This window comes from Patella vulgata, chromosome 1, assembly GCF_932274485.2.
Source record: "Patella vulgata chromosome 1, xgPatVulg1.2, whole genome shotgun sequence".
Classification (NCBI taxonomy): Eukaryota; Metazoa; Mollusca; class Gastropoda; family Patellidae; genus Patella; species Patella vulgata.
In genome coordinates, this window is record NC_065879.2 from 89,401,510 (window position 1) to 89,428,943 (window position 27,434).

General features: G+C 40.2%; 1 long non-coding RNA gene across 1 annotated transcript in view; it reads left to right on the top strand.

Annotated features, from left to right (window-relative positions):
* Nucleotides 1-24,826, top strand: part of LOC126816271 (uncharacterized) — a 43,742-nt gene extending 18,916 nt beyond the window's left edge. The window contains exons 2-3 of the long non-coding RNA XR_007678290.2: nucleotides 14,553-14,759; nucleotides 23,972-24,826. This is a non-coding gene — a long non-coding RNA (uncharacterized LOC126816271). The remainder of the gene's footprint in view (nucleotides 1-14,552; nucleotides 14,760-23,971) is intronic.
* Nucleotides 24,827-27,434: the final 2,608 nt, after the last annotated feature.

Genomic DNA, 27,434 nt, shown 5'->3' on the forward strand with positions numbered 1-27,434 from the left:
CTGTCTGGAAGCTGAAATAAACCGAATGGAAGCAATGCACGCGCCATTGAGCAAATGATTGACGACGTGATGTGACGTCACGTGTTGAAAGCAGTCATCTTTTACAGAGTATTCCTCTGAGAAACATATCTGGAAGCTCTGGTTAAAATTGGAATAATTCACTCTCCTTTGAAGTTTGTATTTTATGTAGGGTGTCGCGGTGACTCAGTAAGACACTGGCTCGCTGACATGGAGGTCTCGGGTTCGCTCCCGGTGTTTTCTAGTCGTCCGAACGGGACCAAAAAACGCATTTCCCTCATAGCACCCCACATGGCGTTAGCCGAGTCGGAGCAGAACAATTGGACGTTAAACCCCATTCCATTTCATTTCATTTTTTGTTCCATAAAATGCCTGGACTCTGTTCATTACGAGGCCCCTGTTAGTACCACCTGTCAGTACCTGTCAGTGCCACCTGGATATAAGAGGATCATTAGATCCTTTCTTATTATGCAAGAGTGTCGTCAAATCGTCAGTTGTCTTGCATTCGTATGTGTAAAAAAAAACTGCATAGTCACGCGATGAATTAAATGAATTACCAGCCGACGTAAATGTCATAGTTAAACATGTATTATGCAAGAGCTAAATCTGATGATCGAGGCTAGGCCTAAAATTCAATCGCTAAATTCTCGGTTCGCAGTGGACGAATTTCAGCAAATTTCCTCTATATTACCTATTTTTGAACTAATATAGCGAGAACTGCCAGCTCTTTATCTAATCTTTAATTAAACACACGTAGCGCCACGTGATCAATTTCACTAATTTCCTAGCTTCACATCACGTGCGGAAGGATATGTAGGAAATGGCGGCCATTTCTTCCTGCATTCTAATAAAAGAATCCATACAAGCAGATCGAATAAATAATAAAAGCCGAGGTAATCCGAATCGACTTGTTGATTTTAAATAATGTCTTTGTGACCATCTTTCTGAATGAATATAATCTATCCTAATTTTATTATACTTTCTAATATTTACATATTTCCATAGTAACAAATACATATTTATATAAGTATGGCAGGAATTATTCCACATACGTCATATAGCAGACTAATTATTAGAGCATTGGCAGGCGCGGATCCAATTTTTTTGTGGTGGCGAACAATTTGCGGGAAAGGAGAACAAAAATACTTAAAAATGGTAGTGATCCCCGTCGTAATTTACTCCGAAACGAGCCGGTTTGTGACTTGGTTGATTGCTCGTCTGTCCACCCACCGAGGGTCGGGATTCGCACTCCCAAGTGGGGGCAGCACGCCCCCCCCCCTTTCTGAAAATCCTGGATCGCCCCTGATTGGCTCTGTATTTTAATGGAGCCACGGTGGCTAAGTGGGTAAGACGCTGACTCACTAGTCTAGAGGTCGGGTGTTGGATCCCTGCATCTAGTCGAAAAAGTTCATCGGGATTATCCGGCGTGGTTTCCCCATGACAGTGGACGGAGGGCCTGACAAGGACAGATGTCTAGTCGTTCGGATGGGACGAAAAACCGAGGTCCCGTGTATACATTGGCGTACACGTAAAAGATCCCATGGTATAGTTGAAATTCGATATAAGAGTAGGCCATAGTGCCGCTGCACGGGTAAAATTTTCCTCATAGCACACTGTATGGCGTATGCCCTTCTTCATTAGCTCAGTAGAAGCAGGCCAGTAGGACGTTAAACCCCATTTCATTTCATTTCTGTACTTTAATCAGATCACATCTTCACTAGCCAGATTGGCTTAAAGGGCAATATTGGTGCCAGTCATTATCACATCTTCACTAGCCAGATTGACTTAAAGGACAATATTGGTGCCAGTCATTATCACATCTTCACTAGCCAGATTGGCTTAAAGGACAATATTGGTGCCAGTCATTATCACATCTTCACTAGCCAGATTGGCTTAAAGGACAATATTGGTGCCAGTCATTATCACATATGTGATAGAGCTGGTTAAACACATTCCAAATATAATTTTAACACAGAAATGAAATGGGGTTTAACGTCCTACTGTTCAGCTCCTAACCTGGGCTAATGAAGACGGGCATACGCCATACAGTGTGCTATGAGGGAAATTTTGCCCGGGCAGCGGCACTATCGCCTACTCTTATATTGAATTCCAACTGCCAAGGGATCTTTTACGTGCATTCCAATGTATACACGGGACCTCGGGTTTTCGTCTCATCTGAAGGACTAGACAGCTGTCCTTGTCAGGACCTCCGTTCTGCACCACTGACAAGGGGAAACCACGTCGAAAAATCCAGATGAACTTTCTCGGCCAATGCAGGGATCGAACACCCGACCTCCAGGCTAGTGAGCCAGCGTCTTAACCACCTAGCCACCGTGGCTCCAATTTTAACACAGAGATCATTGCTACGATAGCTGAGTAATACAGGTTTCCTTAATCGGAAGTGACGAACGCCAAAGGAAAACACGAGTCATACCTTGGTCTTGGAAGGAATTATTAGTGAGCAGAAATTCGGCCGTGTATCTGTTATCACTCGTCACATCAGTCAGCTATATAGAGGTATGACTCGTTTTTTCCTTTGGCGTTCTCTGTGTTAAAATTATAATTGGAACGTGTTTAATTAGTTCTATCACATATGTGATAATGACTGACACCAATATCGTCCTTTAAGAAAGTAGGACGTTCAATCCCATTTAATTTCCTATAACAGGTCCCGTTTCAATTTCATTTCATTTCTGAAAAAAAGGATTGAAATAGCCAGACGTTTTTCCAATACAACCAACTCAATTTTAAAACTTTCCGCCACAAACATATGCCATTGTTATTATAATATTTCTACCGTTAAAAACTATCAGACACCAAGACACCATTTAACGACAGTTTATCGCTTCATGTTAAATAAATGTATTGCGAATTCTCAGATGGTTTGAGACGAGAAAACAACTCAATTTGTTTAATCTTAAAGATACTTTAACTAGGAACTAAATCTGTCTATTGCAAATCCATCTTTATTCCTTTTCTTTTTTTCTGGGGGGGGGGGGTATATAACTTATTAAACATACATGCGGGTCTTTCTTTAGGTCTGACATGTTATCTAAATTATTAATTAGACATTAATTAACTTATCAAGACCATAATCAATCCTCGATGTCATTGCTAGCCTGCGATGTTTATTGGATTAGGTTCCGATTTGCTGTTCGACTTCATAATTTAATCAAGAAATGGATACTCAAGATTATGTTTTTTATCCTACCGACTTTAGTAATGATGATCGAGGCTAGGCCAAAAATTCAGTTGCTAAATCCTCGGTTCATATTGGATCAATTTGACTGAAATGTTCGGCAAATTCCCTTTAGAGTATCTAGTTTTTAACTATTATAGTGCGCACTGCGAGCTCTTTATCTAATCTCCCATAATGTATATGTAATGTATCTTTAATAAATATCTCTGTATGACATTATTAATTAGACATTTATTCACAAGACAAAGAGAGAGGGGGTTAAAATGGGGTTTAACGTCCACTCGACACAAACTAGGCCTTTTCGGGACTAACACATGGTTCAATTTTATTTCAATAATTCGCTTGTGCGTAGGGTTCTTTGGCAAAGGGAAGAAACGGGAGGACCCGGAGAAAACCCACGAGGTTGCACAGGTGAACCTACTCCATGCCACGTACAACCGGAAAATCGAAACCAGACCATTTGACTCAATGACAAACCTTATGATACAGCGCGCACATGCTAACCATTCTGCCATCCAACCCCCTCACACGACAAGCATATTTTCAGATGACCGATATGTTGAGTGGATTAGCGAATGCGTTATTTAAGAGTTGACTCTGGGGGCTTCAAGCGTTGTATAGATGGGGTCTTGATCAATCGGTAAAACTTTCGTTTTCATGGGGCTCACTCGGCAAACCTCAGCAGATTCCAGTACCCTACATCTAGCCTCGGCTGTATGACGAAGTCCACCATTGGAACTACTTTCAAGTTCCTGGGTTACCAACGGTGTTGCCCATGACGACACATTTGAAGAATGTTTTATCATACAAATATTTCAAAGTCTGAGGCTGTTTTTTATTCAAGTTTATCCGATTTTCTTCAAACAAGAACAACTTTGCACTAAAAATTCTACACACGCTTCGAACAACGCAATTTTTAAAAGCGGCAAGTTTTCCTAATAAGTAAACCGGTGCCGCATCGCAATTATATAGGCGTAGGTACGTATCACTTACCGTCATACAGTCGAGGCTAGATGTAGAGTAACGGAATCTGCCGAGGTTTGCCGAGTGCATGAGGCTGACAGTACAGGGACATTGTACTTGTTGGCGTGTAGGCTACGTAAGAGAACCCTTGCCAGTTAGAAAACCCAATCGACTGTTGGGACTTTTGATCAAATTGCTAACTAATATCAAACTTGAATATCAGATTTTTTTAATACATCGTGAATGTTTAAATATACATTATGCAAGAGCTGAATCTGCTTATTGGGGGTCTTTCTTTAGGCCTTAAATGTTATCTAAATTATTAATTAGACATTTATTAACAAAACATGCCCATAATCAACTCTCGATGCCATCGGATAGGTTCGATTTAAGTAGATTAGAACGGTTCAACCATTTAATTATATAATCTAAGCTTCGAACAACCAGAACAGTGGTTACAATCAGTGCACACATCTTGTCAAACTTTAAAAGTCTGATATCTTAAATGATATTTTCAATATATTTATTTTTCATTATCTATTTTTTAACTATTATAGCACGAACGGGCAATTCTTTATCTCAATCTAACATAATGTTTCTTTAAAATAGAAACAAATAAAAATATATAATAAACGGTCGTTTTCTTATGAAGAAAAATATTGGCTAACGTATCTAATAATCCTAAAATGTCGACTTCCAAATGAAAAATTAACTTTTATTGTTAGTTAAATTTGTCTTTACTTTCAAGCCTTGACAAATTGATACGTTTTTTTATTATTATTATTTTGACATAAAATCTCGCCATCATAATGACCTATCTCTTTCTAAACATAGCAACACATTTCATCTTACGTTATCCAATTAAAATGCTTGACACAAACCATTCGTTATTAATTGCCTTTAATCATCACCTAGTAACGTCAGCGCGAGCATCCCATGTCATCACTTAGCAACAAGCGCACGAGCACCCTATCATAATTTTTCATTGTTTTGAAAAATGAAGTCTGTCTAATAATTTCAAATGGTAATCACAATTGTCACACGGGCGTTCAAAACTGGTGACATTAGACGAAATCCGTGGTATTGGTAATACCCCCGTCAAACCGGGGTGGCGTCCTTACTGTGGTGCTACGGCGACGGAAAATGGTCTCAGAGCGCGTCAAGATCGCCATAAGCGTGGTAAAATCGGGATATCGTGCTGTGGTCTCCATAGTCGACAATGATCGCTGAGTCACGGAGTTTGTTTTGAGCATGTTCTAAACAATCGCCAAGGTTCTGCGATCTGATCTTGAAAGCTGTGAGAACGCGCCTTTTTTCTAGTTTTAATTTATTTTAGACATTTTCTAGTGTTGTGTTCACGTTTGCCGGCGACCTTTTGCATCTTCTGGTCGCCGTACGGTCGCAGCAACGCAGTAAGGACGAACCCCCACCCCCCCACCCCGGGTCTGACGGGGGCATTAGAGGTGTGCTAGTTCAGCTCTGAACGTAGGTCTCATTACAATCGCCATATACGTGTAAATTACAAAACTTGAAAAAGTTGTATTCTCATAGCTTTCCACTTCAAATCGCAGAACCTTGGCGTTTGTTTTGAGCATGCTCAAAACAAACGTCGTGATCTGGCGATCATTGGCGACCATGGTGACCACATCACGATAGCTGTCGTTTCCACCACGCTTATGGCGATCTTAACGCGCTCTAAAACCATTTTCCGTCGCCGTAGCAGCGAAGTAAGGACGCCACCCCGGTCTGACGGGGGTATTACAAATTGTAGTATCGCCAGCGCAACCTGTGCGCTTTGTAAGTGCTTACACTCGTCTCCCATCTCTTTGATGAATTATGGTGGTCACGGTGGCTAAGTGGATAAGACGCCGGATCGCTCGCCTGAAGGTCGGGTATTCGATCCCTGCATTGGCCGAGAAAGTTCATCCAGATTTTTCGACGTGGTTCCATTTATCAGTGGTTCAGGACGGGGGGCCTGACAAGGACAGCTGTCTTTTCGTTCGGATGCGACGAAAAACGAAGCCCCGTGTATACATTGACGTGCACGTAAGATCCTTTGGCAGTTGGAATTCGATATAAGAGTAGGCCATTGTGCCGCTGCCTGGACGAAATTCCCCCCATAGCACACTGTATGGCATATACCCGTCTTCATTAGCCCAATATAGGAGCAGAGCAATAGGACGTTAAACCCCATTTCATTTCATTTCATTTCATCTATGAAAAACAGATTTTTAATTCTCGATCATTCTGTTTCAACTCCCTAGATACGTATTGGACGATTTCACCGTTTCCTTGTGATTTCTTTCAATCTTGGTTCGTACATAAGTAACTCTTACATTGGCTGGATGAATTTAAACAAATCCGATTTGATTGTTTGGAGTCCAGGGGGAACTGCTTAAGACGTCGACTCGTTCGCATCATCGCGTGACATTTTTCACGAGAGACTGCGGCAATCGAGCTACTTCGCGATGTTTTTAAACGAAGGGTGAAAAGGCCGACGATCAACTTAATTTAAACTGACAACTGAAAATAAATGGACTGTTTAACCCTGGGGTCACTGGCTATCTTAACAAACTCGACGCGGTGCCCTCTGTGAGATAATTAGACGATTGTCATGGAAACAGAGAAATCTACGGTAGACCAATTAAAAGGAGTTTAGAAAGGATTGAATGAATATTGTTAAAATGGCGTTTGTATCTACCGATCTATTAAATGTTGGCGGATGTTGTTTATTACACAATCAAATGGGTTTCTATAAACTGATGTTTATTACATGGCGGCGGGCAATTCGGCAGATAAAGTCCGTATCAGCGATAATTCCATTATTCAAATTCGCTTTAAGAAATTAAAAAAAACAAAATCCTGAATATCTGTTGTCTAATAGCATTTAAGTACACTACATAGATGACTGTTAGCGTCGCTATGAAAAGACAGCTAGCGTGGCGATATTTAGACGTGGCTGCTCGTGTCGCGATGTAGCGGCATGACAATAAGTGTTGCGAAGTACAGACATGACAGTAAATGTTGCGATGTACAGACATGACAGCTAGTGTCGCGGTGTAGCGACATGACATCTAGTGTTGTGATGTAGAGACATGACAGCTAATGTCGGGATGTAAAGACATGACAGCTAATGTCGCGATGTAAATACATGACAGCTAATGTCGCGATGTAGAGACATGACAGCTAGTGTCGCAATGTAGAGACACGACAGATACTTTGTTCCATCTCACACCTTGTGTGTTTTCTCTGGGTTCTCCAGATGTCAAAGAGTGCTGCTCATGCCAGTTGATAAAATAAAGTTATACAGCTCAAGACAAGTCGTAACAATTTAATATATACTAATCTTACCGCTCAAGACAGATCGTAATAATCTAATATATAGTAGTCTTATCAAGACAACTCGTAACAATTTCATACTAGTCTTACAAAAGTAACAATTTAATACTAAAGGCAATTTGCTGTAAATGTCAGTGAAATTGATCCACCCTGAACCGAGTATTTAGCGATTGAATTTTGGGCCAAGCACTGGGAGAGATGACATCGGTGCAAGTAAATTAGCTCTCAATACTCTCTGCTGTCTCTCTCGCTCTCTCTCTCTCTCTCTCTCTGATGAAGGTACGAATAATCTAGGATTAAATCTGTGAACTAAACAAGTTCGAACATTAAGTCTCTTTGATATCTCAAGTCTCTTTGGTTTGGATTCCCCGGTTGTACGTGATAGGGTCCAACGGTTTTCTTCCACAACTGAAGACCCCTACGCACAAGCGAATTATTGAACCTAAACTTGAATGTGGTTCTCTCTCTCTCTCTCTCTCTCTCTCTCTCTCTCTCCCTATTGATATTTCTTCTTGTCTGATCATCAGTAATAAATGGTTGATATCAGTATGAATTAGTTGCATGTTACATATTGAGTTGTCTGATTGTCTATAGATAACATCACAGATAGAATCATACAACAACATTGTTGACACCCAGCACGTCATATCATACATACAAAAAGATCGCGTGGTGGTGGGCGAGTGTTCACGGCACTGGAGTGGGCGAAAAGGATTTCAGGGGCGGGTCCAGGATTTTCAGAAGGGGGGGGGGGGAGGGCGTGCTGCTCCCACTTGGGAGAGACGGGCAAATAACCAAGTCACCAAACAGTTCGTTTCGGAGTAAATTACGATTTCCAACCTAAACTGACTAGGGAACACTAACCCTAACCATCGAGCCCCCCCCCCCCTCTGGATCCGCACCTGGAAACGTCACTGAAATGTTTGGGGAATCCCATGTAAATGACGTCAAAGGTGAGGAGTTCTATTTACAGCATGGAGCCCGACAATGTTTACGTTCAGTCGCCGCCTTTTTATAACAACACCATGTCCCAAAAATCTGTCATTTGCAAGCTGAATTTGCAGCAACAAGAGTGAGTGATTGACTTAGTGGCCGAGAACTCGTGTTTATACACCAGAAAATAAACATCCCGTTGGGCACACGTCACAAGAAAAAAGACTCTGCGGAAACCCTGCGAAAAAAGTCGCCCATTGAGAAAACGCGCGCGGAAGCACTCACATGGAAACGATCCCATTACAATGAGAGCACCGTGTTGACCAGATTAAACCGCGTTTTATTCCTGTACATCTTTAACCACCAATCGGATTAAAACACAAAATGAAATGAAATGAAATGGGGTTTAACGTCCTACTGTTCTGCTCCGAACTGGGCTAATGAAGACGGGCATACGCCATACAGTGTGCTATGAGGGAAATTTTGCCCGGGCAGCGGCACTATCGCCTACTCTTATATCGAATTCCAACTGCCAAGGGATCTTTTACGTGCATTCCAATGTATACACGGGACCTCGGTTTTTCGTCTCATCCTTGTCAGGCGCTCCGTCCTGCATCACTGACAAGAGGGAACCACGCCGGAAAATCTGGATGAACTTTCTCGGCCAATGCATGGATCGAACATCAGACCTCAAGGCTAGCGAGCCAGCGTCTTACCCACTTAGCCACGTGATCCCCTGATTAAAACACAGATCTGATTTCATTTCGTTTTTTATAGTTAAAAATTTCGTTTTACTTGTCTTTGCTACACTAGGATCTGGTAGAGTTGTTATATAACAGGTGTTCTAGTTGATGTGAGGAATTAGCCAATGAAAAGATCTGTTACGGAGAGTTCTTGGCGTGCTCTGCACGGAATTGTGGGTAAGCCCCTAGAAACGTCAACGCTGATTGAATAATCAATGTCTGACGTCATAGGGTCAAAAGCCGCTCGTATGACCCCTGACGGGACCTACCAGTACAACTGGTCAGATCTTCATGTAGTGTAGGCCATCGAAGGTATAAAAAAGCGGGGGGGGGGGGGTGGCCGAATGGTTAGCACGCGCGCGCTGTATCATTAGGCCTGTCATTGAGTCAACTGGCGTGGTTTCGATGCCCCAGTTGTTCGTGACAAGGAGTAGGGTTGCCTGTCCAACCTCGTGGGTTTTCTCCGGGTCTTCCGGTTTCCTCCCACTGCTAAAGACCCCTACGCGCAAGCGAATTATTAAAATAAAATTAAACCATATGTTGGTCCCGAAATGACCTAGTTTGTGTCGAGTGGACGTTAAACCCCATTTCTCTTTCTCTCTCTATAAAAAAAACGATACATTGATCTGTATTGTAATCAGACTGTTTAACCAGAATTTAAAATGGCGGAAGAATCGACGGTGTACTATCTGTATATCTGACAGTTGCGATTACCGAACGTATTGAAGACATTCTGTGTATTGATCTTAGACCGATATCATTCCTGGTTTGAGAAATTTATCTGAGACAAGATGATTGTTATAATGATAATGTTTTTTTATTGTCACATGGCGATTAGTAAAACAGGCAGATTCTATTTTAAAACCAAACAATCTATTCTTTCATCTTCTCACTGACAGTTCAATTAAATACATTTAAACATATTCACTGGTCGTCATTCTTCACGGGAGGTTGGTTGGTCGAATGGTTAACGCGTGCGCGTTGCATCATAAGGTCTGTCATTGAGTCAAGTGGCGTGGTTTTGATTCTCCACTTGTACGTGACAAGGAGTAGGGTCGTCTATCCGACCTCGTGGGTAATCTCCGGATCCTCCTGTTTTCTCCCACTGCTAAAGACCCCTACATGCAAGCGAATGAAAGAAATCTTGACAGTTAGAATTTGATATTTATATACGAGTGGGCCATGGCACCGCTGACTGGGCAAAATTTCTCTCATAGCACGGTGTATGCCCGTCTTCATTAGCCCAGTAGGTGCACAAAAGTAGGAAATGAAGACAGGCATACGCCATACAGTGTGCTATGAGGGAAATTTTCCCCGGACAGCGGTACTACGGCCTACTCTTATATCGAATTCCAACTGTCAAGGAATCTTTTACGTGCACGCCAATGTGTACACGGGACCTCGGTTTTTCGTCTCATCCGAACGACTAGAAATTTGTCCTTGTCAGGTCCTCCGTCCTGCATCACTGACAAAGGGGAACCACGCCAGAAAATCAGAAAAGAAGGCCTATAAACCCCATTTCATTTCATTTACAAATATCCGTAGGTTAAACTCTTGTGTTACATTAAATGTTTAATAATACATATATTTCCTTTTGTTTATTTTGAAAACAAACAGAATCGTGTATCATATCAGTCTGTTAGTCATAAACAATACACCTCTAAAAGTCTTGATTTGAGTTTTAATGAGTCTTTGTTTGTGTTGTATCGTGCATGACGTGTGTGAGGAAAATAACAATTAGTTTTTACTGTAAATATTATATCACTTTTTAGGCTTACTTTACTTTCATTTTGAAAATATTTTTCGTTTCTTTAAAGATTTAAAGAAGCGATACTATTTTCAATGAGACATAAGAGTTTACTTATAAATTAGATTTGACCTGATGACGTGATATAAGTAAAACGGGGTATAAATTAGACTTGATAACGTGATATAAGTTAAATGTGATATAAGTTAGACTTGATAAATTAGACGCGATGACAAGTAAGGTAGACGTGATGACGTGCTATATGTTAAACGTGATATAAGTTATACGTGATGACGTGATATAAGTTAGACGTGATGTCGTTATATAAGTTAGACGTGATATAAGTTATACGTGATGACGTGATATAAATTAGACGCGATGTCGTTATATAAGTTAGACGTGATTTAAGTTAGACGTGATGACGTTATGTAAGTTAGACGTGATGTGAGTTTGGGTTAGACGTGATATGAGTTAGGTATGGTGACGTGATATGAGTTAGACGTGATATGAGTTAGATGTAATATTAAATAGTCGTGATATGAGTTAGATGTGGTATGAGTTAGATGTGATATGCGTTGTGATATGAGTTAGACGTGATATGAGTTAGGTATGGTGACGTGATATGAGTTAGACGTGATATGAGTTAGATGTGATATTAAATAGTCGTGATATGAGTTAGATGTGATATGCGTTGTGATATGAGTTAGACGTGATATGAATATGACATAAGAATATATGCCGTGCAGATAGATCGTTGAACCTGAAGTAGTATAATTACGAAACCGGAAGTGGTAGTACAGTGCCAGCAGGTCTATGTCATTCCCCAACTCGAGCTACCCAAACAAACAGGCAATGGAATGGTAACAGGTGGGATTCACGGTGGTTAAGTGGGTAAGACGCTGGCTCGCTATCCTGGGGGTCGCGTATTCGATCTCTGCATTGGCTGAGAAAATTCATCCAGATTTTCCTGCGTGGTTTCCCCTTGTCAGGAAGGCCTGACAAGGACAGCTGTCTAGTGGTTCGGATGGGAAGAAACCCCGTGGCATGCACGTAAGAAATCCCTTAGCAGTTGGAATTCGATAAAAAAAAAAAAGTAGGCCATAGTGCCGCTACCCGGGAAATATTTCCCTCATAGCACACTGTATGGCGTATGCTAATCTTCATTCGCCCAGTCAGCACAGCACAGTAAGACGTTAAACCTCATTGTATTTTACCCGAGGAAAGTGTCGAGGGGTATGTTGTTAAGTCAACTGGTGTGGTTTCGATTCCTCGGTTGTACGTGACAAGGAGTAGAGTCGCCTGTTCAACCTTCTGGGTTTTCTCCTTGTCCTCCGGTTTCCTCCCACTGCTAAAGACCCTTACGCGCAAGCGAATTATTGAAATAAAATTGAACCATATGTTAGTCCCGAAATGACTTAGTCTGTGCCGAGTGGACGTTAAACCCCATTTCTCTCCGAAGAAAGTGTCAATTTCTCTTTAAAGATGATTATTGTATTTGTTTTGTTGTGTTCCATCTCAGTGATGTCACCGTTCTGTGTGTATATATATTTAAAGACGATCGTTGTATATGTTTTGTTGTGTTCCATCTCAGTGATGTCACCGTTTTGTGTTTATATATATTTAATCGTGGAGTTAAAATCAACAATAAAACATGGTTCCATTAGCTGATGTGCATTGTATCATAGGTCTGTCATTGCAAATTGCAAATTAATCAGCAGTAAATATTCACTTGGTCACTACAGTCACTGAGAGGGAAGACATCGGTGCGAGTAAATTAGCTCTCTCTCTCTCTCTCTTTCTCTCTCTCCCCGGTAAAGACACGAACAATCTAGGATCAAAGCTGTGAACTCGTCTTGAACATAAGGTCTCTTTGATCTATGTCTATTTTTCAGTTTACCTGCATCAATAATAAACGACTTTTTAGAGAAATGTTCAAACCATATACATTATTAACGATCTTTCACTGTAAAAGACGTCTATTGTCTACCATCTCGAAAGCCTTTGTCGAATTGACGGGTCAATGATTCAATTATGGAAAACAAACATCGCGAAAATATGTTATTAATGTGCCAATAAGTGAACGGATGGGTAGCGAAGCCGTCAAAATTACACAAATTGTGATAATGGTGTCAGTAATAATTCATGCGTCGTGAAAGGTTCGGTCTTGTGATCGCCAGTGAAGGGTTCGGTTTCATTTTCTTCATCAAAGAAAATAATTATTTGTTAAAGTATGTTTTACAGCGACAATACGTCCATATAAGTGTGACAAAGTGATCTTTACCTTTCATCAAATTGAACGATCATTTAGGTGCATAGAACTTTATGATAATTTTGATAATATATGATATTGACGTTGCACCTCTGTATAAACTTCTGTTAAGGCACGGACTAATTAATTCAATAGTCCTTTACAAGCTACACATGATCGGTGTGTAACACTCGGCACAACTTTATGACTTCAAAGGAAATACGCAAGGCAGTTACAGATACCATAATTTGATAAATAAACAATAATAAAGATCTTATCAATTTATGCTGATCTTCTGTTATCTGTAGTGTTACATAAGTCAAAATAATTTGACGTCATTAAACATGCATTATGGAAGAGCTAAATCTGTCTATTGCAGGTCTTTCTTTAGGTCTTAAATGTTATCTAAATTATTAATTAGACATTAATTCACTTATCCAGACCATAATAAACTCGCGATGTCATCGTTAGCCTGCGATATTTAGTGGATTTCAATGCGTTTTGTGATGGATGATTTAACGTATAAATGGATAATCGAGACTTTGTTTATTATCGTACCATAGGTAGTAATGACGTCCGAGGCTAGCCTAAAATTGAATCGTCAATATCTCGGTTCAGAGTGAAGCGATTTGACTGAAATTTTCAGCATATTCTGTTTTCATTATCTATATTTTACTTATTATAGCGAGAACTTTCGGATCTTTATCGAATCTTACCTAATGAACCTTTAATCAGCTTTGTTGACTTTAGAAATTATCAGAAATGAAGTGAAATGAAATGGGGTTTAACGTCCTACTGTTCTGCTCCGAACTGAGATAATGAAGACTGGACTCGGGTTTTCGTCCCATTCGAAAGACTAGACAGCTGTCCTTGTCAGACTCTTCGTCCTGCACCATTGGCAAGGGGGAACTAGGCCCGAAAATCTGAATGAAGTTTCTCAGCCAATGCAGGGATCGAACACCCGACCAGGTCTTTTTTTTTAACTCCATGCTGGACGTGGGTAGTATTTTAACTCCATAATGGACGTGGGTGGTATTTTAACTCCATAATGGAAGTGGGTGGTATTTGAACTCCACAATGGACGTGGGTGGTATTTGAACTCCATAATAGACGTGGGTGGTATTTGAACTCCACAATGGACGTGGGTGGTATTTGAACTCCATAATAGACGTGGGTGGTATTTTAACTCCATAATGGATGTGGGTGGTATTTAACTCCATAATGGACTTGGGTGGTATTTAACTCCATAATGGACGTGAGTGGTATTTGAAATCCATAATGGGCGTGGGTGGTATTTTAACTCCATGGACGTGGATGTTTTTTCTTTTAATTAATAACTACATTGTTTTCTTTTCATTTCAGAATGAAGAGTCACGTGACGTTATTTGCTTGTGTTTTATTGGCTGTATGTGTATATGAAAGTGAGGCGGAATGCGTGAGTGTAGTGGGATGTATGAGAGACCTATTTGTCTGTAAAAGAAACGAACTAACCCAGAATCTGGCCGTGGACTGCTGTAAGGTCTACAGGGACTGCTATTTTGAATGTAAACCAACCTCCCGATCTCCACCGTAAGTATTGTACTGCAAAGTGTTAATTATGATATGTTAGTCAGCAAAGGCTTAATTTTATTAACACTGCGTTGCTTTGTCACGTTCTCTCACCATTCAAATCACTTTTTATTTACGCTTTTTGACCTCGTCGAGTACATTAGAGGAGTGGGGTCACGTTCCAAGTGGCACTTAGTGGGTGCTTGCACTTTGATCTAACTCAGTCTTATAACGCTACTCACTCTTACATTCAATGTGACGTCATTTCTTGTGAGGTAACTACACCACATTACTTACTGGCGCATTCTTATGTTCATTGGGGGTCACGGTGGCTAAGTGGGTAAGACGCTGGCTCGCTAGCCTGGAGGTCGGGTGTTCGGGTGTTCGATCCCTACATTGGCCGAGAAAGTTCATCAGATTTTCCGGCGATGTCCCCCCTTGTCAGTGATTCAGGACCGAGGGCCTGACAAGGACAGCTGTCTAGTCTTTCGGATGGGACGAAAAACCGAGGTCCCGTGCAAAATTTCCCTCGTTGCACACTGTATGGCGTATGCCCGTCTTCATTAGCCTAGTAGGAGCAGAACAGTAGGACGTTAAACCCCATTTCATTCCATTTAATTTCATAAAACAACGCAGTGTTAATATTATATAGACTTGTTTATTTAGTCTCTTATTTTTATATACAAAGTAGTGTTAATAGCATATAGACTTGTTTATTTAGTCTCTTATTTTTGTATACAAAGCACTGTGAATAGCATAATATAGACTTGCTTATTTAGACTCTTATTATTATATACAAAGCAGTATGAATAGACTTTATTTATATACTACTAAACACACGAGAGTTTAAGCACATACATTTCACTGCACATAACTAGGAGTATAGTTTGTTTTAAATTGGACTTAACGCCCGAACATACCAACAAGTTAAATATAGAGATTAATACCACGCGCAACCAAAACTACTTTTATTTTAAATTCTTAATTATGACCATTTGACGTTTGTGTTGGCTTCTCAAAGACTAGAGGGGGAGTGGGGGGTAGCGCGTGCGCGTTGCAGCATAAGGTCTGTCATTGAGTCAACTGACGTGGTTTCGATTCCCTGGTTGTACGTGACAAGAAGTAGGGTCGCCTGTACAACCTCGTGGGTTTTCTCCGGGTCCTCCGGTTTGCTCACACTTGTAAAGCCCCTACGCGCAAACGAATTATTGAAATAAAATATAACTATATGTTAGTCCCGAAATGCTCTAGTTTGTGTCGAGTGGACGTTAAACCCCATTTCTATCTCTCTCAAAGGCTGCTATTTTTATTTTGGACTTTTAATTCGTTTCGTTCTCGCTATGGCATGTCTGCATGAATATAATGGATTAACATAACACATCACGTCTACTCGACGACGGTCCCCCCTTGTCGGTGATGCAGGGCGGAGGGCCTGACAAGGACAGCTGTCTAGTCGTTCGGATGGGACGAAAAACCGCGATCCCCTGTACACATTGGCGTGCACGTAAAAGATCGCTTGACAGTTGGAATTCGATATAAGAGTAGTCCGTAGCTCCGCTGTCCACGCAAAATGTCCCTCATAGCACACTGTATGGCGTATGTCCGTCTTCTAAGCCCAGTTCGGAGCAGAACAATGGGAAATTAAAATCCATTTCATTTCAATTTTACTCGACAACGACTAATATTAATTTTGCCTACCCCCGCCTGTCCTCCTCCTTCCCACATCCCCCTACCCTCGCCCGTCCTCCGCCCCTCCCTTAACCCCTACCACCGCATGTCCTCCACCCTCCCACATCCCCCTACCCTTGCCCGTCCTCCGCCCTTCAGCAAATACACATTGACAGAAAAAATGACTGTGTCGTTTGCATAAAATGAATTTGCTTAAACTCTTTCATGTTTTAGACGCATTTTAGACAAACAGTCAAATATTTATTGTATTAGTATTTTTAGACAAGCAATCACATTTTTATTATTATTTTTTTCAATCTGATTAAAACACAGATTCTATTTCGTTTCGTTTTTCGTTTTTTTAGTTCAAAATTTCGTTTTACTTGTCTCTACTACACTAGGATCTGGAAGAGTTGTTATCATTGACGTGTTCTGAATGGTGTGAGGTATTAGCCACTGAAATGGTCTGTTACGGCGAGCTTTAAGCGCGTTTTGTTATATAACCCGTGGTCTGGTTGATGTGAGGGATCAGCCAATGAAATGGTCTTTTGCGACGAGTTCTTGGCATACAGTGCACGGAGCTGTGGGCATCCCACTAGAAACATCAACGCTGATTGGTTAATCAAATGTCTGACGTCATAGGGTCAAACGCCTCTCGTATGACCCCTGACGAGATCTCCCACTACAATCGATCAGATCTCCATGTAGTTGGGGCCATCGAAAGTATAAAAAAACGAAACGAAATTTAGATCTGTATTTTAATCAGATTGGAGTTTTTTAGACAAGCAATCACATTAGGGACCTTTCGCATCGGTACGAAAACGAATACGAAAACGAAAGCGTCATCGATTCGTGTGTACTTGTGACGTCAATCCGTAATTAGTGTTCGGCCAGTGAAAAACGTTACGCGTATGGAGCTGGATTTACGTAGGTATGCAAACGAATATATTTCTTGTCTCATATATTGAATTTCTCACCGTTTTTCTAGGCTTTATATTGTTCATTTTTTAGAGTTCGTAGAATGTGCTCAACAGCAATATTCTGTTTGATTTGTTGTACATCTGCCAAAAAATCGATTGAAAACTTTGCCTTGACCGAGAAGTTCATGGAGTGGAAATTAACACCATCTAGCTATCATCGTACGTCGGATTGCGAAACAGCGTGTAAGAGGATACGAAAACGAAAACGTAAACGAACATATCTTCCTTTTGGTGTTCGTTTTCGTACCGATGCGAAAGGTCCCTATTATTATTAGTTCTTAATTTAGATGCAGAGCACATTTTGCTAGTAGTCTTCCTTGTACATAGTCAGTATATTAGCATTGAGTTTCGTACGAACCATTCGATATTTTGGCATGGGATTAGGGTGTGTTAGGTTGAAATAATTCGATATATTGGCGATATAAGTAGGGTTTGTTTGATCCAAGTGATTCCGGATTCCTCTTAATTTCGGGCTCTACAAAATTTACTCTATCCAAATTAGAAACCCAATATGATACCGTCTTCTTCCCCCAAAAAACACATATTTATGGAAAACGTTGAGAGAATACTCTCCGAAACGTCGTCTTAAAATACACTGGTAGCTGTTTACCATAAGTATGCGTTTTTGTTGTTACTCTGTCTAGTTACAGAGCAGTTGGATGGCCGAATGGTTAGCACGTGCGCGCTGTATCATACGGTCTGTCATTGAGTCAACTGGCGGGGTGTCGATGCCCCGGTTGTACGTGACGAGGAGTAGGGTTGCCTGTCCAACCTCGTGGGTTTTCTCCTGGTCCTCCGGTTTCCTCCCACTGCTAAAGACCCCTACACGCAAGCGAATTATTGAAATAAAATTAACCATGTGTTAGTCCCGAAATGACCTAGTTTGTGTCGAGTGGACGTTAAACCCTATTACTCTCTCTCTCCCTTACCAGGCCCTGTATCACTGGCATGTTGGAATTAAGCTAAAAAGTTCAGAGAACAATCTATTTCATTACTTTTTTTATAGTTCAAAATTTAGTTTTATTTGTCTTCACTACACTATGATTTGGAAGAGTTGTTATATAACCCGTGTTCTGGTTGATGTGAGGGATTAGCCAATGAAATGGTCTTTTGCGACGAGTTCTTGGCGTACAGTGCACGGAACTGTGGGCATCCCACTAGAAACATCAACGCTAATTGGTTAATCAAATTTCTGACGTCAAAGGGTCAAACGCCTCTCGTATGACCCCTGACGAGATCTCCCACTACAACCGATCAGATATTCATATAGTGGAGGCCATTGAAAGTATAAAAAAAAACGAAACGAAATATAGATATGTATTTTAATCGGATTGCATTCGGAGAATTTTCTCGGCCAAAACCGAGACTGCTTTGTTAGTGAGTCTATCATGGTCCCTATTCTTGAATGTAAATAAAGTCATCTCAACCGTACGCTACTTCCGGGTCAATCAACATTCTTTGAATCTACATGTAGTTCAACCAGAAATCATTCTTAAAATAAATGTATTCAAATGCTTCATAAAATCTTCTCCCAAAAAACTGGCAGATTCTTGTCAATATACTGACTTTGAATGATAGATTTATAACATTAAACAATCATTATGACGTCACATTAATAATGACGTCATTGTTTTAATCATATTAAACATACATTATGCAAGAGCTAAATCTGCCTATTGCAGGTCTTTCTTTAGGCCTGAAATGTTATCTAAATTATTAATTAGACATTAATTGACTGATCCAGACCATAATCAACTCTCGATGGCATCGCTAACCTGCGGTATTTGTTGGATTATGACCCGATATGCTGCTCTGCGCTCATACATCGTTAAATCAAGAAATGGATAATCGAGACTATGTTTTTATCATATCGACTTCAGTAATGATGATCGAGACTACGCCCAAAATTCAATCGCTAAATTATCGATACACCAGAAATTTGACTGAAATTTTCAGCAAATTCCCTTTACATTATCTAGTTTATAGTGAGAACTGACGACTCTTTATAATGTATCTTTAATATATTATTTTTACTTCAACACATAGGTAATATTCGGGCGTTTTATATAACCATGCAGCCAGAATTTATATTTTAAGCAGTGAAAGGGGGATTAACGTTTTACTTTTCTGGAACCAACATGCATTTAGAATACAAGGTGTGTCGGGGGTGGGGGTAGAAAGGATTATGTTATCATATAAAACGCCCGAATATTACCAGTTGTAGACGTTTTAAAATTTAGCAAGTTTAATAATACAAAAATATCCAAAATCTTATCGGGCTTACCAAAATTTTAACGAGATTACGAAAATCTTAAAGGGACAATAACACTTTTGCTGGCTTGACAGCTCCAAAAAATAAATAATAGCCTTATTCTAAGTATTAGATGTTTATGTGTCCTACCTGTTGTGTAAATTATCCATTACATCCTATTTTACTTGTCCAGAGAGTTCGAAAATATTTTTAAATCCAAGTCACGTTTGAAAAGGTTTACGTTAGGCTTTTCAAATCATTTAGTTGAATTTTTCCAATTTTTTAAATTAGGTGTGTTAAGATGAAATTTGTATCATCAATTCATTGGAATATTGTAAAATAGTGCAATTTGTTGACTAGAATAAAGATTGGGACATATTATTCAGTTACAACAAGAGTGGTATTGAGCCTTTAACGGGATTACGAAAATCTTAAATTAAACGTTAATAGATGAATGGACTGATAAACCAAAATTGACATTATCAGGCTTACCAAAATCTTAACGAGATAACGAAAATCTTAACGGGATTACGAAAATCTTAAATTAAACGTTAATAGATGAATGGACTGATAAACCAAAATTGAAATTTTCAAACAAACTCTTCATTTATTGATTTCATTCTCATTCAAACGCAGCGGGAGTAATTAAGTCTGGTTTATCGAGGCTTAGAGTCAATGAGCCTGGTTTATCGAGGCTTATAGTCAATGAGTCTGGTATATGCGGCTCATTATATTCTTTTATGATTTGCACTTTTCGGACATGGTTCATACTCGGTACATATATATTCTACCATTTTATTTCTCTTTCAAAAATTAATGCTATTCGCTAAATTTGTAATTAGAAATTATGTAACGAACTTGATTCCCTTGTATCGGATGTTGTATCGGAAATCAATCACGGAAATTACCGACAACGTGTTATTGATTAGGTGTTATGAATCGTTTAACAGCGGAAATAAACGAATAACTGACAATCTTTTCTTACGTAACCATAGTAATTATTCTGATCGTCAAAGAAATTATGTTCAGAACTAAAAGTGTTTCAATGCAATTTAGTAATTGAAGTAGAAATCCATTATTTGTTTGATAAAAGCTAGAGATGTTATTGTCCCTGAGTAATAGGGGATCACGGTGGAGCCTGGAGGTCGGGTGTTCGATCCCTGCATTGGCCGAGAAAGTTCATCCAGATTTTCCGGCGTGTTTCCCCCTTGACAGTGATGCAGGAAGGAGGGCCTGGCAAGGACAGCTGTCTAGTCGTTCGGAAGGTACAAAAAAACCGAGGTCCCGTCTACACATTAGCGTGTATGTAAAAGATCCCTTGACAGTTGGAATTCGATATAAGAGTAGACCGTAGTGTCGCTGTCCGGGCAAAATTTTTCTCAGAGCCCACTGTTTGGCGTATGCCCGTCTTCATTAGCCCAGTTTAGGAGCAGAACAGTAGGACGTTAAACCCCCTTTCGTTCCATTTCCCCACATTAATTGTATTCCATAGAATTTTGTGCAGTGTATAGGAAGGACTAAGTACCACGCCCATGAAGACACCTGTGAAGAATGTTTTATCATAACAGAGCTTTCAATGTGTGAAGCTGTTTTTCTATCAAGTTTATCCGATTTTTTTTTTTAAACAAAGTTGCAACTTTGCAATGAAAACTCTACACACTCTTCGAACGATGCAATTTTGAGAACCTCTTTCCAAAAGCGGCATATTTTCCTAATAAGTAAACTGGTAGCCGCATCGCAATAGTATAGTTGTAGGTACATATCACTTACCGTCCTACAGCCGATTAAGGGTACCGGAGTCTGTCGCGGTTTGCCGAGTGTGACTAAATATAATAAAGTCGGATGTAATGGCATTCTTCCAGTTACAATGTTCGCACTTTATACAATAAAATTAAAGATACATTATGGGAGATTAGATAAAGAGCTGGTAGTTCTCACTATAATAGTTAAAAACTAGATAATGTAAAGGGAATTTGCTGATAATTTCAGTCAAATTGATCCACTCTGAACCTATATTTTAGAGATTGAATTTTCGGCCTACCCTCGATAAAAAAAACATAGTCTCGGTTATTCACTTTTTTTATATTATTTAATCATGAATGGGCGTTGAGCAGCAGATCGGATTATAATCGAGTAAATATCACAGGCTAGTGACGACGAGAGTTGATTATGGTCTGGATAAGTTAATTAATGTCTAATTGGTAATTTAGATAACATTTCAGGCCTAAAGAAAGACCTGCAATTGGCAGATTTAGCTCAGATTGCATAATGTATTTTTAATAACCTTTTAAGATTGTGATATGCTTGTACAGTAGAACCTCTGAATTCTGTAGAGTATTGGCTAGCAGATCGGTATCTGTGTCATTCACAGTAACTTCTACTTAGTAGCGTAGAGTCGTTGGAGCCACCCGGGCGGTTGCCATATGCACAAAATTATGAAAAGAAAGTAAAAAAAGGGCGCCCTCGTACAAAAAATCCACAAATGTTCGAACATTCTACTCAGTTTTTTAACATGATGGAAAAAATAAGCGTTGCCATGTAATAATTTTGCTGTTATGAAACGGTTACGGGACGCAATATTTGCTGTGCCCGGGCGTTGACAAGCCTGGCTAAGCCCTTGTCTCTACTAGTAACAAAGTCCGTTTATAGAGGTTTTACTGTAACAATTTACACTGAATGTTTTTAATCACAATGTGTCATAGGGGTATTAGACCTTTTGGACCAGAAACCGATCGTCAAACGCTGCTCATCTTCTTCTTGGTGGCGACCAATGACGTATAGTTAATATATTATACATCATTGGCGGCGGCGCTCTTTAAAAAAAAAGTCTAAGACTTTGATTTTGATATGACGTCACGATTCCAAGATGGCTGAGATATCGTTTCGGTTTCTGGTTCATACTTGCTTTAAAATTATTTACTATCTAGGCTTCCTTAGAATTTACAATTTCCTTAGAATTTTACAATTTCCTTAGAATTTTACAATTTCCTTACAATTTTACAATTTCCTTACAATTTCCTTACAATTTCCTTAGAATTTTACAATTTCCTTAGAATTTTACAATTTCCTTAGAAGTTAGATTTTAGATCTGTTTATTTTTTAGAATGTAGAATGTTTTGTCGTTGATTATTAACCACCATATTGTTTGCTTGTTTCACGCTTGTTTTGTTTTTTATTTGAGTTGTTTCCCCTGATTCTGTGATTTCAGTGCCCATCTGCTGACCTTTTTTCCAGAAGAATATAGGTAATCATTTTATTTGATTGGGCGGCAGCAGTCATCCATACCGGGACGTAATATTTGATTTTGCTGCGGCAGTCATCCATACTGTGACGTAATATTTGATTGTGCTGCGGCAGTCATCCATACCGGGCTAGTAATATTTTATTTGATTGGACTGCGTCAATCATCCATACTGTGACGTAATATTTGATTGGGCTGCGACAGTCATCCATACATGGACGTAATATTTGATTGGACTTTGGTAGTCATCTATACTGTGACGTAATATTTGATTGGGCTGCGGCAGTCATCCATACCGGGACGTAACATTTGATTGGGCTGCGGCAGTCATCCATACGGGGACGTAATATTTGATTGGACTTTGTACATAACAAGGAGTATGGTCGCCTGTCCGATCACGTGGGTTTTCTCCGGGTCCTCCGGTTAAGCGAATTATTGAAATAAAATTGAACCATGTGTTTGTCCCGAAAGGGGCTGTCTTACTAGGAAAGGGCTGGCTCACTAGGAAAGGCGCTGGCTCACTTAGGCTCGATCCTTGTTTTGCTTAAGAAAGTTACGCAGCTCAATGTGTACAACTGACCTCGGTTTTACGTCCCAATCGAACTACTAGACGATGTCCATGCATAAATTCTCTTTGTCCTACATCACTGACACGGGTGAAACGGCACCAGTCAATCCCCAGGAAATTTCTCGGTCAACACCGGGAGCGAACCCGGGACCCCTTTGTTAGTGAGTCAGTGTCTTACTCGCTTGGAGGACACTAGATCGAAGATCGTGACATTTCCTAGTTTTATAAAATTACATGAAATACATTAAATGTATATATATACAAAGTTGGTTTCGGTGTTTTTTTGGTGTTGGTAGCGCTGATGGTCTTCGTTAGGTAGTGCTTGTGGTATTCTGGTATTTTTGTTTCTGAAGAAAAAAGAATAAATTTGGGGCTGTCGTCTCTGTCTATCCCTTACCCTAACCCTAATCCACACTCCACTTATGACGTCATAAATGAGCTAGACCGTCTCCGATCTGGTGTTCTCCTACTCACTGAACAACCACGGACTCCTTCTAATTTTGATGTCATGTTTTTATCTTCTAGGTGTAAAAATAAATCAGAAGGAAAGCGAGGTAGCTGGAATAAGAGATACAGTTATGGCACCAACATGTTGGGTGATATTCTCTCTGGTTACTAACTATATTACGTCATTGGTTACCGAGCTCAAACAGGAAATGATGTCACCAACCAGGATTTTCACATTTTTACGATCTTTCATGCAAAATATTTTCATTTTTTTTCTGCTCTAAACACTGCGTTTTAATAGTATCGGGTGACAAATGATTCACCCAAGACCCAGGGGCGCACAGCAGGGCTTAGTCCAGATAGGCAAATGGGTCGATTTTTTTTGTCGAGTGGGCTGGGTTTTTTTTCGGGAAAATGGACCGTTTGCCGGAGTCTCTTACACATACAATCAAACCAAATTGAGGCCTACAAATCAATATTACATAATTATATACTTACTAACTACTTTCAATCTAACTGGGGGTAATAATTCATTTCAAATGCTGAGTGGGCCGAATTTTTGATGGCGCACCCCCTGGGAAAGTATGTTTGTGCGCCCCTGCCAAGACTGTGTTTTATTAATATCGCGTGACAAATGATTTTTTTTTTTAAATAAGGATTTTATTTTGTGCTTATATATACACTACACGCCGCCATGTTCCTTTATGAATATGCATGAATTAATATATCTTCTCTAATTGGATTGTTTGATCTTTCAGTGTGCCCTTAATCTGTATTAGTAAATTACATGGCTTGCCTTAACGACATCAGGGGCCAATTTAGCTCGTGTTGGGTTTCAGGGAGCGGTTATTATTCTGTCAAGGGAATCGTTCAAATTAATTGTGTACAAAATTTTATTCATGGAATAAAGATGAATCAATAAGAAATAACAAATCATTGTTGTGGTCTGTGGGGAGAAAATGACGAGGTATTAACGAGTGGCGCTAAAAGGTTTTCCGTCTTGCATTCGTAGATCATTTGGTTAATTGCAAAGATAAATATTTGAGTCCAATGTCTTATCGACGATTTGGTTGGATGGCCGAATGGTTAACGCGTGCGCGAGAGATTAAAGGTCTGTCAGCGTGTCAAGTGGTGGGGTTTCTTGATTAACCCTGCATGATGGAACAACGAGCCAATTGCAGATGGACGGATCGACGGACATGGGTTAAACCTTAATACGCCCACTAGATTGTGGTTATGTGTGCAATGTTTGAAGGAGGCCATTTGGCCCTGTCTTCCTGAGTCAACTCCTCCACCTCCATAAGTCACCAGACTGTGTTCCGTATACTCGAGAAATTTATACTCGGGCATCGTTCAGAGAGAGAGATAGAGAGAGGGGGGGGGGTAACATCCACTCCACACAAAGTAGGTCATTTCGGTACTAACATATTGTTAAATTTTATTTCAACAATTCGCTTGAACCATATGTTAGTCCCGAAATTACCTACTTTGTGTGGAGTGGATGATAAACTCTCTCTCTCTCTCTCTCTCTCTCTCTCTTCCAACTCAATAGCTCCCTATCCCAACTCTTACAGACACAATAGCTTCTAAGTAGGCTACCCCTCTTCTTAAAAAGAAAACACAGACCCCAACCTACTTCTTACAGACACAATAGCACTATAATTATTGAAAACAAGACAATGTTTTCGTGCCGTTTCTTGAGAGGGTCACTACATGTTCAGGTCATGTGACAACGGTGTTATATAATGTTCTAATTGTGTTTGTCTCGGGCCCGGTTGCCATGTTTGCATTTTCGCCGGTTACATAGAAACGGTGCCGTTAAATTTGCATTAGAACGACTTTTTCGCCGGCGAAAACGTCCCCGGAAACGCATGGCAAACGGGCCTTAGAATCTACACTGGCCTTTCCTTGACCCCTAGCTTTCTTATTTGCGAATCAAGCCCAGTCGTTTGGATGGGACAAAAAACAGGCTCTTTGTTATATAATGCTCTAATATTGTGTTGACGTAGTTTTAAAATGTAACTTCAATAGAGTAGTCTCCCCTGTGTCGTGTTTCGGAATGACTTCAGCAGAAAAGATGTCTTAGAAACATCACTGGCTTTTGCTTGGCTCCTTGCTTCCCTATTTACAAACCGACTCCACAATCCCGATACAACAAACAGCATATTTACATTCCCTTTGACCTTTATTAGACAACCAATCAGCGGTCTGGTTAAAAAAAAAATTCAAGATTTCGCAAAATATTCTGAATCGCTGGTTTTGATCGTTATATATATATAGTTTCATTATTGCTAATAGTATTCAACCAATCAGAATGGAAGAGGGTTGGATGTCACAAAAACTTGGTCAGTTTTTTTTTTTAGACAGATGGTAATTTGTATTTAAGTGGTACAATACAATGTAGGAGAATTTTGGTCATTCATGTTTGATGTGACTCCCATTTTTGTGTCTCAATATTTCATTGTTGTTGAAGATTTTGTCTTACTGAGTTACTCATCGGTTTTAATCTTAAACCCCTAACCCTGAATTGATAGGTTTTAATCTTAAATACCTAACCCTAACCCTAATCCTAAAATGTAAAAGTGATGGAAATAGAAAGGGAGTCGGATCAAACATGATCGCTGAATTTTGCCATTTTCTCAATTTCCAACTGCCCAGAATTCTTTTACGTGCACGCTGGCGTCAATGAGGCCCAGTGAATGAGGTGCTGGCTGATCAACAAGTGAATGAGGCACAGTGAGTGAGGTGCTGGCTCATCAACAAGGAGGTCGATCCCAGGTGTGGCCCAGAAAATTCCTCAGGATTTTCCTATCTGGTTTCACTTGGAAATGAAATGAAATGAAATGGGGTTTAAAGTTCAACTGTTCTGCTCCGAACTGGGCTAATGAAGACGGGCATACGCCATACAGTGTGCTATGAGGGAAATTTTGCCCGGACAGCGGCACTACGGCCTACTCTTATATCAAATTCAAACTGTCAAGGGATCTTTTACGTGCACGCTAATGTGTACACGGGACCTCGGATTTCCGTCTCATCCGAATGACTAGAAAAGGGGGAACCACGCCGGAAAATCCGGATGAACTTTCTCGGCCAATGCAGGGATGGAACATCCGACCTCCAGGTTAGTGAACCAGCGTCTTACCCACCTTGACCCCCCCCCCCGGTTTTCCTTGGTGCAGGGCTTGCAAATGCAAATGTCTAGTTGTATGGATGGGCAAAAAAAACTGAGGTTATGTGTATACCATTGGCAGTATGTTAAAGTTACTCTGTCTGATATTTGGAAATCAAAATAAGTGTTCACCATGGTGAATGAATTCATCATTAGCCTGTTTGATGGGGGGGGGGGGGGGGGGGGGGCGAATGGTTAGCATGTGTGTGCTGTATCATAAGGTCTGTCATTGAGTCAACTGGTGTGGTTTCGATTCTCCGGATGTATATGACAAGGAGTAGGGTCGCCTGTCCCCGGTCCTCCGGTTTCCTCCCACTGCTAAAAACCCCTATGCGCAAGCGAATTATAAAAATCTCTCTCTCTCGCACTTAG